The sequence below is a fragment of the Hyla sarda genome, unplaced genomic scaffold, assembly GCF_029499605.1.
Source record: "Hyla sarda isolate aHylSar1 unplaced genomic scaffold, aHylSar1.hap1 scaffold_188, whole genome shotgun sequence".
In the NCBI taxonomy this organism is placed as follows: Eukaryota; Metazoa; Chordata; class Amphibia; order Anura; family Hylidae; genus Hyla; species Hyla sarda.
In genome coordinates, this window is record NW_026608532.1 from 103,066 (window position 1) to 116,015 (window position 12,950).

Genomic DNA, 12,950 nt, shown 5'->3' on the forward strand with positions numbered 1-12,950 from the left:
TCTGTCGCTGAACAGTCGCTTTTTATGTATTCAGCACCTATGTATAATGTTGTAAAAATGCTCTAGAAGCTAAAGTCGCAGAAATGTCACACATATTTGGCCTGCAACTTTCTGTGCGACAAATTCAGACAGGAAAAATCAGTATAAATCCTTAGAAAATTATCCCCCAGTGTCTCCATCTGCTGGCGGTATTGAATAAGCATTGCTGCACTGATGGGGTATGCATTAGACGAAAAAAAAGAAGAAAAGAAGAATAATACGCCCAGAAAAGAGGCGAAAAGGAGAAAAACGTAAAAAAACGTGAAAAAAAAGTAAGAGGAAGAGAAGGGAAAAAAAGGTGGAAATGGGTTTAAAAGTGATTTCGGCGGAGAAATATATATATATATATATATATATATATATATATATATATATACGCGCACACACACACATATATATAAACGTATTCTCCGTTGAGATATTGCAGCCGCTGCTGTGTCCAGGCCCAGGAGCCTTAGCACTGTGCTGTGATGTCACTCAATACCACTGACATCACTAGGTGTAAACAACATCTCTCCTTTGCTGTGTATGTGACTATGGAGCTGTTTGGTGATGTCGTCTATTATGGCCTTCATAGAAGCAACAGGAGATTGTTGCATCCATCTAGAACCCTCAGAACTACAGTGCTATGATGTCACTTCACTTCCACAGGCCTTGCAGAGTGTAAACAACAACAACCCAGCTTTGTTGTGTATGTAACCATAGGGATTTGTGATGTCACCTAGAACCTTCACAGCAGCGACAGCTTTATGAGGAGCATCAGCACTGCTCTGCCTGAGCAGAACCATCACCGCCATAGGTTGTCAAATAACCCGGGTTTAACCCACACAGGTAAGTCCAATGGGGTGCAGGCATGTCCTCTATGCTTACAGCTTCCCGTGGGTGTTGGTTTGATACCGTTTGGGGACAGCCAAGGAGGCATCTGCAGGCAACAAAGGTAGGTGTGTGCTTGTGTGTGTGTTTCCTATGCAGATCCTAAGCCCAGTGTCACATGCAAGTAGGAGGAGTAAGAAGGGTTCCTGGCAAATCCGGGTTATGGATTGCATTTAAAAAGGCCCCGTGGGAGTGCAATGGGCCCCTGTCTTGCTGCTTAGCAATAATGGTATGGGTTTAGGTTCTGCTGTGTGTACTGGTGGTTGACTGCCCCCCAACCAGAGTGTGCATGGAAAATTGTCTGGCAGCCTCCCTGACAGCAAGCAGTGATAGTGCCCATGAAGGGGACCTTGTTGGGCCCGCCCCTTTCACGGTTATCGCTTCTCGGCCTTTTGGCTAAGATCAAGTGTAGTATCTGTTCTTATCAGTTTAATATCTGATACGTCCCCTATCTGGGGACCATATATTTAAATGGATTTTGAGAACGGGGGCCGATTTCGAAGCTTGCTTCCGGTCGCCCTATGCATTGACCCGATATGGCAGTATCTTCGGGTACAGTGCACCACCCCCTTACAGGGTTAAAAGAAAGATTCCTACTTTTCATTGCTACCTGCTTGCTGGCTAGCCAGCTAGCCAGCCCTGTGGGCCTTGCTGCTGCTGCTGCTGCAGCCAAAAAACAAAAGGTGGTGCTGCTGCTGCTTCTGCTTCTGCTTGTGTCTGGCCGCTGTTGGAGCGTCCAGGCACAGGACTTCTGCTGCTGCTGACTAAATGGCCTCCTTAATTGGATCATTTGAGTAGCCAGCACACCTGTGCAGGTAGGGCATGACATGATAGGCAGCTGCCTTGATAGCGGGTGGGTGCTGAATGTTCCTAATTGACAAAATAAGATTAATGCTTATGAAGAAATATAAAATCTCATCCCTTCCCCAATATCGCGCCACACCCCTACACCTTAATTCCCTGGTTGAAACTTGATGGACATATGTCTTTTTCTGACCGTACTAACTATGTAACTATGTAACATAACATGGGGGGGGGGGGGGGTCTCCTGGCTGTTCACACAGGTGTGTCATTGCTGTACATTGACCATGCATTGCTTCTGTGGTATTGCAAAGGCAAAGACAAATGCTTCCAGCCATCCATTGCACTAATGGATTGGTCATCAGCTGGCTGTCTATGTCCCGCATCAATATAGACCAAAGTACAGAGGGTTAGGCTATGCTATTGTGCACCTACCTGATGCATCAGAAGGTGCGAGGCCCTTGCTAAATTCTGTGCACAGACTTTGAGATCTATGCTTTAGACTGTATCTAAACCTGCTCCAACATGGACTGACATTCTGGCCTACTTTCAGCCGATGCGACTTGTCTGTCGCTGAACAGTCGCTTTTTATGTATTCAGCACCTATGTATAATGTTGTAAAAATGCTCTAGAAGCTAAAGTCGCAGAAATGTCACACATATTTGGCCTGCAACTTTCTGTGCGACAAATTCAGACAGGAAAAATCAGTATAAATCCTTAGAAAATTATCCCCCAGTGTCTCCATCTGCTGGCGGTATTGAATAAGCATTGCTGCACTGATGGGGTATGCATTAGACGAAAAAAAAGAAGAAAAAGAAGAATAATACGCCCAGAAAAGAGGCGAAAAGGAGAAAAACGTAAAAAAACGTGAAAAAAAAGTAAGAGGAAGAGAAGGGAAAAAAAGGTGGAAATGGGTTTAAAAGTGATTTCGGCGGAGAAATATATATATATATATATATATATATATATATATATATATATATATATACGCGCACACACACACATATATATAAACGTATTCTCCGTTGAGATATTGCAGCCGCTGCTGTGTCCAGGCCCAGGAGCCTTAGCACTGTGCTGTGATGTCACTCAATACCACTGACATCACTAGGTGTAAACAACATCTCTCCTTTGCTGTGTATGTGACTATGGAGCTGTTTGGTGATGTCGTCTATTATGGCCTTCATAGAAGCAACAGGAGATTGTTGCATCCATCTAGAACCCTCAGAACTACAGTGCTATGATGTCACTCACTTCCACAGGCCTTGCAGAGTGTAAACAACAACAACCCAGCTTTGTTGTGTATGTAACCATAGGGATTTGTGATGTCACCTAGAACCTTCACAGCAGCGACAGCTTTATGAGGAGCATCAGCACTGCTCTGCCTGAGCAGAACCATCACCGCCATAGGTTGTCAAATAACCCGGGTTTAACCCACACAGGTAAGTCCAATGGGGTGCAGGCATGTCCTCTATGCTTACAGCTTCCCGTGGGTGTTGGTTTGATACCGTTTGGGGACAGCCAAGGAGGCATCTGCAGGCAACAAAGGTAGGTGTGTGCTTGTGTGTGTGTTTCCTATGCAGATCCTAAGCCCAGTGTCACATGCAAGTAGGAGGAGTAAGAAGGGTTCCTGGCAAATCCGGGTTATGGATTGCATTTAAAAAGGCCCCGTGGGAGTGCAATGGGCCCCTGTCTTGCTGCTTAGCAATAATGGTATGGGTTTAGGTTCTGCTGTGTGTACTGGTGGTTGACTGCCCCCCAGCCCAGAGTGTGCATGGAAAATTGTCTGGCAGCCTCCCTGACAGCAAGCAGTGATAGTGCCCATGAAGGGGACCTTGTTGGGCCCGCCCCTTTCACGGTTATCGCTTCTCGGCCTTTTGGCTAAGATCAAGTGTAGTATCTGTTCTTATCAGTTTAATATCTGATACGTCCCCTATCTGGGGACCATATATTAAATGGATTTTTGAGAACGGGGGCCGATTTCGAAGCTTGCTTCCGTCGCCCTATGCATTGACCCGATATGGCAGTATCTTCGGGTACAGTGCACCACCCCCTTACAGGGTTAAAAAGAAAGATTCCTACTTTCATTGCTACCTGCTTGCTGGCTAGCCAGCTAGCCAGCCCTGTGGGCCTTGCTGCTGCTGCTGCTGCAGCCAAAAAACAAAAGGTGGTGCTGCTGCTGCTTCTGCTTCTGCTTGTGTCTGGCCGCTGTTGGAGCGTCCAGGCACAGGACTTCTGCTGCTGCTGACTAAATGGCCTCCTTAATTGGATCATTTGAGTAGCCAGCACACCTGTGCAGGTAGGGCATGACATGATAGGCAGCTGCCTTGATAGCGGGTGGGTGCTGAATGTTCCTAATTGACAAAATAAGATTAATGCTTATGAAGAAATATAAAATCTCATCCCTTCCCCAATATCGCGCCACACCCCTACCCCTTAATTCCCTGGTTGAACTTGATGGACATATGTCTTTTTTCGACCGTACTAACTATGTAACTATGTAACATAACATGGGGGGGGGGGGGGTCTCCTGGCTGTTCACACAGGTGTGTCATTGCTGTACATTGACCATGCATTGCTTCTGTGGTATTGCAAAGGCAAAGACAAATGCTTCCAGCCATCCATTGCACTAATGGATTGGTCATCAGCTGGCTGTCTATGTCCCGCATCAATATAGACCAAAGTACAGAGGGTTAGGCTATGCTATTGTGCACCTACCTGATGCATCAGAAGGTGCGAGGCCCTTGCTAAATTCTGTGCACAGACTTTGAGATCTATGCTTTAGACTGTATCTAAACCTGCTCCAACATGGACTGACATTCTGGCCTACTTTCAGCCGATGCGACTTGTCTGTCGCTGAACAGTCGCTTTTTATGTATTCAGCACCTATGTATAATGTTGTAAAAATGCTCTAGAAGCTAAAGTCGCAGAAATGTCACACATATTTGGCCTGCAACTTTCTGTGCGACAAATTCAGACAGGAAAAATCAGTATAAATCCTTAGAAAATTATCCCCCAGTGTCTCCATCTGCTGGCGGTATTGAATAAGCATTGCTGCACTGATGGGGTATGCATTAGACGAAAAAAAAGAAGAAAAAGAAGAATAATACGCCCAGAAAAGAGGCGAAAAGGAGAAAAACGTAAAAAAACGTGAAAAAAAAGTAAGAGGAAGAGAAGGGAAAAAAAGGTGGAAATGGGTTTAAAAGTGATTTCGGCGGAGAAATATATATATATATATATATATATATATATATATATATATATATATACGCGCACACACGCACATATATATAAACGTATTCTCCGTTGAGATATTGCAGCCGCTGCTGTGTCCAGGCCCAGGAGCCTTAGCACTGTGCTGTGATGTCACTCAATACCACTGACATCACTAGGTGTAAACAACATCTCTCCTTTGCTGTGTATGTGACTATGGAGCTGTTTGGTGATGTCGTCTATTATGGCCTTCATAGAAGCAACAGGAGATTGTTGCATCCATCTAGAACCCTCAGAACTACAGTGCTATGATGTCACTCACTTCCACAGGCCTTGCAGAGTGTAAACAACAACAACCCAGCTTTGTTGTGTATGTAACCATAGGGATTTGTGATGTCACCTAGAACCTTCACAGCAGCGACAGCTTTATGAGGAGCATCAGCACTGCTCTGCCTGAGCAGAACCATCACCGCCATAGGTTGTCAAATAACCCGGGTTTAACCCACACAGGTAAGTCCAATGGGGTGCAGGCATGTCCTCTATGCTTACAGCTTCCCGTGGGTGTTGGTTTGATACCGTTTGGGGACAGCCAAGGAGGCATCTGCAGGCAACAAAGGTAGGTGTGTGCTTGTGTGTGTGTTTCCTATGCAGATCCTAAGCCCAGTGTCACATGCAAGTAGGAGGAGTAAGAAGGGTTCCTGGCAAATCCGGGTTATGGATTGCATTTAAAAAGGCCCCGTGGGAGTGCAATGGGCCCCTGTCTTGCTGCTTAGCAATAATGGTATGGGTTTAGGTTCTGCTGTGTGTACTGGTGGTTGACTGCCCCCCAGCCCAGAGTGTGCATGGAAAATTGTCTGGCAGCCTCCCTGACAGCAAGCAGTGATAGTGCCCATGAAGGGGACCTTGTTGGGCCCGCCCCTTTCACGGTTATCGCTTCTCGGCCTTTTGGCTAAGATCAAGTGTAGTATCTGTTCTTATCAGTTTAATATCTGATACGTCCCCTATCTGGGGACCATATATTAAATGGATTTTTGAGAACGGGGGCCGATTTCGAAGCTTGCTTCCGTCGCCCTATGCATTGACCCGATATGGCAGTATCTTCGGGTACAGTGCACCACCCCCTTACAGGGTTAAAAAGAAAGATTCCTACTTTCATTGCTACCTGCTTGCTGGCTAGCCAGCTAGCCAGCCCTGTGGGCCTTGCTGCTGCTGCTGCTGCAGCCAAAAAACAAAAGGTGGTGCTGCTGCTGCTTCTGCTTCTGCTTGTGTCTGGCCGCTGTTGGAGCGTCCAGGCACAGGACTTCTGCTGCTGCTGACTAAATGGCCTCCTTAATTGGATCATTTGAGTAGCCAGCACACCTGTGCAGGTAGGGCATGACATGATAGGCAGCTGCCTTGATAGCGGGTGGGTGCTGAATGTTCCTAATTGACAAAATAAGATTAATGCTTATGAAGAAATATAAAATCTCATCCCTTCCCCAATATCGCGCCACACCCCTACCCCTTAATTCCCTGGTTGAACTTGATGGACATATGTCTTTTTTCGACCGTACTAACTATGTAACTATGTAACATAACATGGGGGGGGGGGGGTCTCCTGGCTGTTCACACAGGTGTGTCATTGCTGTACATTGACCATGCATTGCTTCTGTGGTATTGCAAAGGCAAAGACAAATGCTTCCAGCCATCCATTGCACTAATGGATTGGTCATCAGCTGGCTGTCTATGTCCCGCATCAATATAGACCAAAGTACAGAGGGTTAGGCTATGCTATTGTGCACCTACCTGATGCATCAGAAGGTGCGAGGCCCTTGCTAAATTCTGTGCACAGACTTTGAGATCTATGCTTTAGACTGTATCTAAACCTGCTCCAACATGGACTGACATTCTGGCCTACTTTCAGCCGATGCGACTTGTCTGTCGCTGAACAGTCGCTTTTTATGTATTCAGCACCTATGTATAATGTTGTAAAAATGCTCTAGAAGCTAAAGTCGCAGAAATGTCACACATATTTGGCCTGCAACTTTCTGTGCGACAAATTCAGACAGGAAAAATCAGTATAAATCCTTAGAAAATTATCCCCCAGTGTCTCCATCTGCTGGCGGTATTGAATAAGCATTGCTGCACTGATGGGGTATGCATTAGACGAAAAAAAAGAAGAAAAAGAAGAATAATACGCCCAGAAAAGAGGCGAAAAGGAGAAAAACGTAAAAAAACGTGAAAAAAAAGTAAGAGGAAGAGAAGGGAAAAAAAGGTGGAAATGGGTTTAAAAGTGATTTCGGCGGAGAAATATATATATATATATATATATATATATATATATATACGCGCACACACACACATATATATAAACGTATTCTCCGTTGAGATATTGCAGCCGCTGCTGTGTCCAGGCCCAGGAGCCTTAGCACTGTGCTGTGATGTCACTCAATACCACTGACATCACTAGGTGTAAACAACATCTCTCCTTTGCTGTGTATGTGACTATGGAGCTGTTTGGTGATGTCGTCTATTATGGCCTTCATAGAAGCAACAGGAGATTGTTGCATCCATCTAGAACCCTCAGAACTACAGTGCTATGATGTCACTCACTTCCACAGGCCTTGCAGAGTGTAAACAACAACAACCCAGCTTTGTTGTGTATGTAACCATAGGGATTTGTGATGTCACCTAGAACCTTCACAGCAGCGACAGCTTTATGAGGAGCATCAGCACTGCTCTGCCTGAGCAGAACCATCACCGCCATAGGTTGTCAAATAACCCGGGTTTAACCCACACAGGTAAGTCCAATGGGGTGCAGGCATGTCCTCTATGCTTACAGCTTCCCGTGGGTGTTGGTTTGATACCGTTTGGGGACAGCCAAGGAGGCATCTGCAGGCAACAAAGGTAGGTGTGTGCTTGTGTGTGTGTTTCCTATGCAGATCCTAAGCCCAGTGTCACATGCAAGTAGGAGGAGTAAGAAGGGTTCCTGGCAAATCCGGGTTATGGATTGCATTTAAAAAGGCCCCGTGGGAGTGCAATGGGCCCCTGTCTTGCTGCTTAGCAATAATGGTATGGGTTTAGGTTCTGCTGTGTGTACTGGTGGTTGACTGCCCCCCAGCCCAGAGTGTGCATGGAAAATTGTCTGGCAGCCTCCCTGACAGCAAGCAGTGATAGTGCCCATGAAGGGGACCTTGTTGGGCCCGCCCCTTTCACGGTTATCGCTTCTCGGCCTTTTGGCTAAGATCAAGTGTAGTATCTGCATTTGGTCTGGTCGGAAGGTGTCTGTGGTACCCCGCTTCTCGGCCTTGGGGGATTGTCTCTCCTTACGGAGGGACTTCACCCCCTTGCTGCTATTGGGGAGCGGGCTTAGTCCACAGACAACGGGTTGCGATCCCCCTGTCTCTGGGACCTTGTGTCTCAGAAGGCATTTTCGGTACGTTGAGCGTTACCTGTAGCTTCGGAAGCACCTAGGGTACCCCCGACCTCTGCCTTGGGTAAGGGTTCCGCTTTTATAGCGGGATTCCGAGCCCCTGCTGCTATTGGGGAAGGGGCTTAGTCCCTGGGTGTGGAAGATGCCGTTCTCCTGGGCTTTCCCCTCTGGGGAAATGTCGATGCGAAATACCATCCGCATAGAGGTGTCGGAGAGCCATCGTCAGTTGAAGAACCTCCGCTTCATTGCAGAGGTGATTCTTCTTGACTACTTCCGCCTCAATAGGGAGGACATCCTGTGTCTAAATGACCAGGAAAGCCGTGGCCTGTATACCGTCACCTTCACGGCCACGGCGTGTTGCGATAACATCTATGCAACCTTGTCTGGTGCGGACCAGAGGGACGATCGACTCGACGGTCTTTCGTTCCAGTTCCTCTATGGTGAGGAACATATACCGTTGGTGGTGGCTATGCACAGCCCTCATGTGACCACGGAGGATATAGCCACTTTTCTTCAACGATACTGCGAAGAGGTGCGATTCGCAAACAAAATCTTGAACTCCGTGCGGTTCTGGAACGGCAAGAGGAAGTTCTGGGTCAAGCTCCGTAAGGATCCCGGTGGTATTGGGGGTCTTTGCCATCCGCCCCCAAATTTTGCCATCGGGAGAGTTCGGGGCTTCCTGTTCTATCCTCAAATGCCTATGTATTGCCGAAATTGCTTGAGGTTTGGCCACACCCAGGAGACCTGCGGCGCGGAGCGTGTGATTCGCTGCAATAGGTGTGGCCAAGAAGGTCACATAGCCTCAAGATGTAGCCATACGATAAGGTGCAACCTCTGCGGAGAGGAAAATCACGATTTTAATTCCTGTCCCCATAAAGCAAAAACTACGATGGGTGGGTCAAGGCTGGGCCCACCCAAAGAGGGGACAGGACAAAAGACGTCCTTTTTTAAGATGCCCAAACCCCAGATGGCAGGTACTGATGGGTCCAGGCCCAAGACCTCTGGTGCTCCATCGGGGGGCCCACCGGTGGTAGTGCTAGGGGGAGGCCATGGGGATTCCACGAAGCCCGGGCGGGTGATCGAGTTTACTGCCCGGGAAATTGAAAGACGTCGATCGACTTCCTACCTGGCTCAAGAGCCCGCCAAAACTTCTGAAGGGGGCTCACCTGTGGCGGGTGGCAGCCGACGGGCCTCGGTGGGGGCAGAGGTGGACCCAAAATTGCAGCATAAGCCAGGTACTGGCTTGGCCCAGGGTCGCCCTGCTCCGGACGAAGAGGCCCCGGTGAAAGCCCGCCGGAAGGGGAGCCAGGTGGCCAGGTCTGAGCCCGGTCCTGTTACTCCGCCTATACAGGACAGGGCCAAGAAGACAAGTGGCGCCAAACCAGGGTTTGCTGCCCCGCCAGCAGTGGACCCGGTGGGTAAAACTGGCCATCGTCGATCGATGGGGAAGTTGGAGCAACAGTCCTCAGCAACGCTTGCTGGGGAACAAGCGATGAAAACTTCCCAAGGTAGCGGCAAAGGTTCCGGAAAAGAGGCCTCACAGGCCCCTGTGCAGCAGTTCCAGTCGTCAAAAGATGAAAGAAGACGCAGATCCATCAGCCGGGGGCCAGAGATTACATCGAGTGAGAGCAACACAGAGGATATGGACAGCAGTGTGACATTTAAAAGACAAAGAGAAGAAGAAGAGGAAGACATTCAAAGGAAAGCGGCGTGCCGTAGTTCGGACGAGAGCGAGCTCAGGGTCGGGGCATCATCGATCTCAAGCTCCGACCCTCAGAACATCAAGGAGCTGATGACCCCGCAGGCGGGGGATGACGGTACGCAGCTTATTATTGACTTTGATTCTCCAAGCACGGACTCTCCATAAACTATGCCTATCCCTGTAAAAATTGCCTCACTCAATGTGAGGTCCTTAAAGAGCCCTGATCGCAGGGCTGCTTTATTTTCTTATCTAGAGACATGTGACTTTGACCTTTGCCTGCTACAAGAATGTGGAATCCCTAGTAAAATGAACTATAAAGACTTAAAAGAAGACTGGAAGCTGGGCCCATCCATATGGTCCGGTGCAAATGACTGTCGTTCTGTGGGTGTTGGGCTGCTCTGCCGAGGCCAGTCCTTTTCTATTCATACAGTAACTGAGATTGTGCCTGGCAGAGCTCTTTTAATTCATCTATATTTTAATGGACTTTTAATTCGTGTTTTAAATGTGTATGCCCCTCCTGATAAACAGGAGCGGGCAGAACTATTTGAAATTTTACCACTGTTTTGTGTTGGGTCTTCCCCCCTGCTGGTGGGAGGTGATTTTAACTGCATACGTGATGGGGAACACCGGCAGGGTGGGGATATTAATCGTAAAGACCGCACTTCTTACCTGCTTAAAAATTTTATTGATGATTTTAATTTGAAAGATTGCTGGAAGGATCTCTTGCCGGAGGACCCGGGCGCCACATGGTCCAATGGAAGAGTGAGCTCCAGAATCGATTTTATTTTTTCCTCTAGAGCTTTTAAACCCCTGAAATGCACGCTCGAGCAGAATATCTTCTCTGATCATAAGCTCCTCTTGGTGGGCCTGGAGCTAGAGGGGGAGCAAAAAGCAAAAAGGGGCCTCTGGAGATTAAACACCACACTCCTAGAGGACCCTGAGATAAAAGAGGAGTTTGTGCGGACCTACCAATGCTGGCAATCACAAAGAAAACCCCATGAGCCTATGCTGCACTGGTGGGAGGGCACCAAATCTAAAATCAGATTTTTTTTTATCAAAGCAGGTAAGAAGAAGGCAAAAATGGAAAAACAGTGGTTTTATGTTCTTAACATGCGTTTAAATGTACTTTTTAAATTGAAAGAAGCTGGTATGGATGTAGAAAATGATATTTTAAACCTTAAAACTGAAATAAAACATGCCATAGAAAAGAAAGGGAAACAAATCATTTTTAACTCACATGTGCAGCACCTGGAGGAGGGCGAGAAATGTTCCCGTTTCTTTTTTAAAAAAGTGATGAATAGGAGGGATATCATCCAAAACCTTGAGGGTGAATCCACTCCAAAAGGCATGTTAGATGCAGTTTTTAACTTCTACCAGCTTCTTTTTAATAAGAAAGATCTTAATCCATCCTTTTTAGAACATGTTCTTAATTCCCTTGATTTTAAGCTAGATGTTTTAGACCAGGAGGTTTTATCCCGTGATCTTAACTTAGATGAACTTTTATTTGTTTTTAAAAGTTTTTCTAGTGGGAAGGCCCCTGGGGAAGATGGTTTACCCATCGAATTTTATTTAGCTTTTTGGGATATTTTAAAGGATGATATGGTTTTATTGTATAAAGAAACTTTTATTGTTAATGAACTTCCCCCTTCCTGGAGGAGGGGGATTGTATCATTACTTTTTAAAAAGGGTGAAAAGGATATGCTAAAAAATTGGCGCCCCATCACACTTTTAAATGTCGATTATAAAGTTTTAGCCAAGTTATTAGCTGTCCGTTTTAAACCTTTTATTCATAAATTAATTCACCCAAATCAGGTTTGTGGGGTACCTGGAAGGTCTATAGCTGAATCCCTAAATATTTTAAGAGATGTTTTATGGTATTTTAAGGATAGAAATCAAACTGTAGCAATTTTATCCTTAGACTTTGAAAAAGCCTTTGATAGGGTCTCCCATGAATACCTGTTTTTAGTTCTTAAAAAGATGGCAGTGCCTGAAACGATTTTAAGCCGAATCATGCTTTTATACCGATCCTGTTTTAGTCAAGTCTCTGTTAATGGCTTTTTAACCAGCGGTGTTCCTCTTTTATCAGGTGTCAAACAGGGCTGCCCCCTGTCCCCACTCCTTTTTATTTGCGCAATCGAACCACTGATGGCCCTCCTCAGAAAAGACCGGGTAGTAAGAGGCGTACCGATACCTGGTGGAGGAGGGACCCATCTAAAGGTGTTGGGGTACATGGATGATGTCACCATACTGTGCCCGGACTCTCCATCCATGAGGGGGGCATTGAGGAACACCAGCTATTTCTGCGAGGTCTCTGGTTTTAAGCTAAACACAGACAAATGTGACTGTTTTTATATTGGCTCCTGGGATTCATCCATCACCCCAGGAGTTACAATGCAACAGGATCAAATTAAAGTTTTAGGTATTGTTTTTAACCAGGTCAATGATGGGAGCCCTAACTGGGATTCAGCTATAGCTAAGATGGAGAAGAAGATTTTAATGTGGAATCTTAGAAACCTTACCATGGAGGGGAAGATTTTAATAATAAAGATGGTTTTACTCCCTATTATGCTATACATTGCCATGGTATTTCCTCCATCTATTTTATACATTAAAAAAGTAACTAGAATTGTTTTTACTTTTTTATGGGGTTCAAAAATGGAGAAATTAAAGCGTGATTTTATGTACAAAAGTAAAGATAATGGCGGGAAAGATGTTCCTAACCTTTTTACTTTCTTTTACATAAAGTATTTCTGTTTCTGTTTTAAAATTATTAAATCCGATGGCATTTTTAGCTGCTTTTTAAGGTACGCTGCGGGCATGGTTTTTAAAAGATGGTTGCGCATCCCTCTGAACGCTCCGGTGCTTCTGTGTCCCCCAAAACATTATGTGGTGTTGGAAAAGACAGTCAGG

The 12,950-nt window shown here is 46.1% G+C and overlaps 3 non-coding genes and 1 pseudogene across 3 annotated transcripts; all 4 read left to right on the plus strand.

Moving 5' to 3' along the window:
- The first annotated feature begins 1,288 nt into the window (after positions 1–1,288).
- On the plus strand, positions 1,289–1,480 carry LOC130315625 (U2 spliceosomal RNA). Its single transcript, XR_008863094.1, has one exon. It is a non-coding gene; the product is annotated as a U2 spliceosomal RNA (small nuclear RNA).
- Positions 1,481–3,574: 2,094 nt separating this feature from the next.
- Positions 3,575–3,765, plus strand: LOC130315678 (U2 spliceosomal RNA). Its single transcript, XR_008863135.1, has one exon. It is a non-coding gene; the product is annotated as a U2 spliceosomal RNA (small nuclear RNA).
- Positions 3,766–5,855: 2,090 nt separating this feature from the next.
- LOC130315679 (U2 spliceosomal RNA) lies at positions 5,856–6,046 on the plus strand. The gene has a single exon (XR_008863136.1). It is a non-coding gene; the product is annotated as a U2 spliceosomal RNA (small nuclear RNA).
- Positions 6,047–8,125: 2,079 nt separating this feature from the next.
- On the plus strand, positions 8,126–8,343 carry LOC130315647 (U2 spliceosomal RNA; annotated as a pseudogene).
- The last annotated feature ends 4,607 nt before the right edge of the window (positions 8,344–12,950 follow it).